General features: G+C 50.9%; 1 long non-coding RNA gene across 1 annotated transcript; it reads left to right on the top strand.

The window, feature by feature from the left end:
* Positions 1–498: 498 nt before the first annotated feature.
* LOC134165294 (uncharacterized) lies at positions 499–3,449 on the top strand. The gene is made up of 2 exons (XR_009965466.1): positions 499–1,594; positions 2,685–3,449. It is a non-coding gene; the product is annotated as an uncharacterized LOC134165294 (long non-coding RNA).
* The last annotated feature ends 1,353 nt before the right edge of the window (positions 3,450–4,802 follow it).

Below are 4,802 nucleotides of genomic sequence, written 5' to 3'. Positions count from 1 at the left end.
AGAAGGTCAGGGAGGGGATTCTCCCCCTCTTCTCCTTCGCTCTGGGGAGAACCCCCCCTGCAGTCCTGATCCTGCCCTGGGGCAACAGCAAAAGAGGGACCTGGAGCTGTTGAAGCGAGTCCAGAGGAGGCCATGGAGATGCTGCGAGGGCTGGAGCAGCTCTGCTCTGGAGCCAGGCTGAGGGAGCTGGGCTGGGTCAGCCTGGAGAAGAGAAGGCTCCTGAAGGGGAGACCTTAGAGCAGCTCCAGTGCCCAAAGGGGCTGCAGGAAACCTGGAGAGGGGCTTTGGACAAGGGCCTGTAGGGACAGGCCAAGGGGAATGGCTTTAACCTGCCCGAGGGGAGACTGAGATGAGCTCTTAGGCAGAAGCTCTTCCCTGTGAGGGTGCTGAGGCGCTGGCACAGGGTGCCCAGAGAAGCTGTGGCTGCCCCATCCCTGGCAGTGTTCAAGGCCAGGTTGGACACAGGGGCTTGGAGCAAGCTGCTCTGGTGGAAGGTGTTGGGGTTGGAGCTGGATGAGCTTTAAGGTCCTTTTCAGCCCAAACCAGTCTGGGATTGTCTGATTCATTGGCATGTCCAGCTGGTTCCTGTGGAGTTCTTCACCTGGCAGGATGGACAGTGAAGGACCCATTCTGAGGTATTTTCAGTGTGCACTGAGGCAGGGTGTTTGGGACTATGGATTTAGGCAAAGACGCAGTGCAGTGCTCAGCACCGCAACAGCCAGGCCCGTTACTGAATCTGGCCTTCCTGCAATAAGTGTGAGTAATGGGAAGAGAGGCATGAGAGCAGAATGACTGTACAGGAGCTGCACTTGTCTTGCTAGAATGGAAAACATCTTTGTAAAGGGGTAAAATTAGCGCTGGGTACAAGAATGCCATTTCATGAAACAAATGACTACACCTCTTCCCAGTGGCAGGAGCAAAGTGACACATCCCTGTCCCGCTCCCAGGGCTGCTGCACAGTAGCCAGGCTGGGATGAGGAGTGGATCCCAGTGCTGAGGGACCCTGGCCATCCACCTCAGTATGGTTTGTGATGAGAGATGTCTTCCTCGGGTATGGGGAGAGCAGGGCAGGAGGATGTATGTTTGAGACATGGGATGTGGTCTATTTGAGATGTGCAGTTGCTTCTGAGGTGTTCGTGGTAGCAAAGTCACAGAAAAAACTGAATAAAATCGGGTATCTCCTTACTAGAGGCTCTTTTATCTCCTATTTGTTGTATTTTACTTCTCTCTGCTGTATTTTTCCTTTCTTTTTGTCTCTTAATGCCTTCCACTCTATAGTTCTACATCCTTATTTATTATCCACGTTTGTTTACTGCTGCTTTTTTCCTCATGCATGTCTTTACTGCTTTAGCTTTCCTGTATCACAGAGTCATAATGGTTAGGGTTGGAAAGGACCTTAAACCCCTTTCTCTTTTGTCTCTCTTGTGATCTGCCATCCAGTTTGGCCACCTCCGTGCGATGGAGCAATGTACCTGGTGGGCTGAGTGAGGCTTGCATCACCTCCCTGAACCAGATTGCATCTGCGGTCAGCTGGAAGTGACTACATGCCTGAACTGACAAAAGATGCTGTGGAAACACAGATCTCTGGGGCAAGGTATCCTTGTTTACATGTGTGTGCTTGTTGCTGCTTGAGTACCTTCACAATGCCTGTCTGCTCCTTTGGGCTTTGCAGCAGGAAATGGGAACAGAGATGCAAAGCTCTTGGGAAAACCAGGATTCACCTTGAAAAGGGGGATATGCTGTTGCCCAGGAATGTGTGGTGACTGTAAGCAGGAGATGCAAAACCCCTCGCTTGACCTTTGGATAATTCTTTCCTTTCCAGTGAGTCCCTTTCCCTGCCTGTGACTCATCTTCTAAATGTAGACGAAGCCTCTCAGAGGACTGCCTTTCCCTCTGAACAGAGCAGCATAAAAAATAGCAATGCTGGTGAATAACCAGCGTTATTTTTTAACACAAAAAACCCCTTGAGGGCTGCCTTGCTGCTCCTGTGCTGCTCTGTCAAGGGATTTATTGGTTCCCCGAGAGAACAGCAGAGCAGGTTGTGTCCTGACTGCAATGAGAAGGTTGCTCAGGCACCAGGTCTTGGGAGCAACACAACTGCAGGAGGGTGGGCAGTAGATGTTGTAATAGGAGATAGGAGGGCTCTGACAAAGGCCAGTGAATCTTTCATAGCCCTTACATACCTCCTTCCCTGGTGCTGACCATCAAAATCATGTATAATATCTATATAATAGGCAGCATTCCTGTGGGAGCTGCAGTGTGGCTTGCGTAGACATCCAGTAGGAAGCTGCCTGCTCCCTTCAGCACGTTGCCAACACCCATCTCCTTTCCTCCAGCCCCTGTGTACAGTCCAGCTGCCCAGTCCACTTCTGTTCTTGACACTGGTGACCTGGTGATCATAGAATCCCAGACTGGTTTGTGTTGGAAGGGATCTTAAAGCTCATCCAGTTCCAACCCCTGCCATGGGCAGGGACCCCTTCCACTAGAGCAGCTTGCTCCAAGCCCCTGTGTCCAACCTGGCCTTGAACACTGCCAGGGATGGGGCAGCCACAGCTTCTCTGGGCACCCTGTGCCAGCGCCTCACCATCCTACTGTTACCTCCCCCTGTCACATCAGCTCTTGTTTTGTCTCTGACAGTAGCAGATCTCTTACTGAAGCCAAAGTGGTTCCTTTTCTCTTTTCAGATGCTTTTGCTGTATCCTGTCTCTTTATTGCCTGATCCCCTGGAAGACACAAGAGTGAGAATCAGTGGTGTGTCCTTACCCTGCAAACACTCTGAGAACTGCTTTGACAGCTAACAGAACCAAATAGTGGATGTAGCCACAGCAAGCTCCTGCTCTTTCTACCAAGTTACAACTGCTCTGCGATCCAAAGGAGTGATGCTTGAACCTCCCTCTGATCCACTGTGTTCTTTTCTCTGACTGTAGCAGCACTGTTTCTTTCCAACACACAATGTTCATGCAAAAATGCAGATTGAAGCAGGTTTCCTACTTTAATCTTAAGGAATTAAGGAAAATTAAGAAGAGGTGAGCTAGATCACTGTGAGGATAGATGCCTCCTGTTGTGGAATAGAACGAAATCCAGTGCCATGCTCCCTACCATTAGACCTGATACAACTGCTGTTATGACCAAGAGTCATACAGCAAGAGTCTCAAAATCAACCATAAACCTATGGGTCAGGCAATAAGTGACTTGACATTTCTCATTGCAGAGTGATAGTTTCATGCCTTTAATCTGCATCACTGCAGGCAGTGTATTATTGAATCCAGTGAGGTTTGAATCCCACTATGAATTTCATTGTTTTCCACAAGTGGATTATGAAGAGAAACCTTTGATATCTATTAATTGTGTGTCTCTGAGTGAAAGGCTATTGTATGTATATATGTATTTCGTAACAGGAAATGTAACAAACATCTATTTTTATTACATTAATAAACCAGATAAACCTATCCAAGCATGTTTTCATTGAATTTCTTTGGTGTTGTTCCCCTTTGCACTTAATCCTCCTTCATTTATACTCTCAGGACACACAGCTCCTTGTATCAGGTGGTTGATGTCATACAAGTGCCTAGGTTCTAAATAAGAGCTTAGAGTTTGCACCAGCCAGTGTAAGCGCATCCACATGGCACCATAGTCTGATTGGGACCTCGGGGTACTCAGGGTGCTACTTACCTGTTGCATTTGCAGTAGGGTGTAAAACAGGCTCTTCCCAAAGAAAAAAGTAATCCCTTTGAGGGATTTAATCTGCTTTTGAGGAGCTCATGGCCTGTGGCCTGGGAAGCAGGTGAAAGGGACATGGACAAGGAGAGGTAAATTGTAGATAGCTGTAAATCCATTCCGTTTACAGCATTCTGAAGGGGTGGGATCAGCTCCACTCTTCTGAGAACCCCCCCCTGCAGTCCTGATCCTGCCCTGGGGCAACAGCACAAGAGGGATGTGGAGCTGCTGGAGCAAGTCCAGAGGAGGCCACGGAGATGCTGCTAGGGCAGGAGCAGCTCTGCTCTGGAGCCAGGCTGAGAAAGCTGGGTTGGGTCAGCCTGGAGAAGAGAAGGCTCCTGAAGGGGAGACCTTAGAGCAGCTCCAGTGCCTAAAGGGGCTGCAGGAAAGCTGGAGAGGGGCTTGGGACAAGGGCCTGTAGGGACAGGCCAAGGGGAATGGCTTGAACCTGCCAGAGGGGAGACTGAGATGAGCTCTTAGGCAGAAGCTCTCCCCTGTGAGGGTGCTGAGGCGCTGGCACAGGGTGCCCAGAGAAGCTGTGGCTGCCCCATCCCTGGCAGTGTTCAAGGCCAGGTTGGACACAGGGGCTTGGAGCAAGCTGCTCTGGTGGAAGGTGTCCCTGCCTGTGGCAGGGGTTGGAAGTGGGTGAGCTTTGAGGTCCCTTCCAACCCAAACCAGGCTGGCATTTCCCAGGCAGAGAAAGGCAAGGCAGCGCATGGAACCCCTCTCCATGCCGCCTGTCACTGACCCCTCACAAAACCCCATCCAGAGGAGGTTCCCCGCTGCTTTGTAACCAGATCCTTGTCAAACCAACCCTATAAAAGGCTGGCTCTGGACAAAGACGTCGACACTGGTTGCAAAAGTCCCCTTTTAAAGCCACCCGTCCCCTCCAGCCCCGCAGCTGCCGGGCTTTGATTGACGCACTCCTTGCTCCAGGCTGCCCTTAACCTCCCATGTTCCTGAGGCATTCCCGTCCCTCCAGCCTCCATTGGGAGCTGTGTCCGTGCCTCAGCCCTGTTCCCGTCCCTGTTCCCGTCCCTGTTCCCGTCCCTGTTCCCAGTCCCACCCCTCCTCCAGCCACCGCT

Source organism: Pezoporus occidentalis, unplaced genomic scaffold (assembly GCF_034315485.1).
Source record: "Pezoporus occidentalis ecotype Australia unplaced genomic scaffold, CSIRO_AGI_Poc_V1 ctg236, whole genome shotgun sequence".
In the NCBI taxonomy this organism is placed as follows: Eukaryota; Metazoa; Chordata; class Aves; order Psittaciformes; family Psittacidae; genus Pezoporus; species Pezoporus occidentalis.
This window is presented reverse-complemented; position numbering and strand designations above follow the sequence as displayed.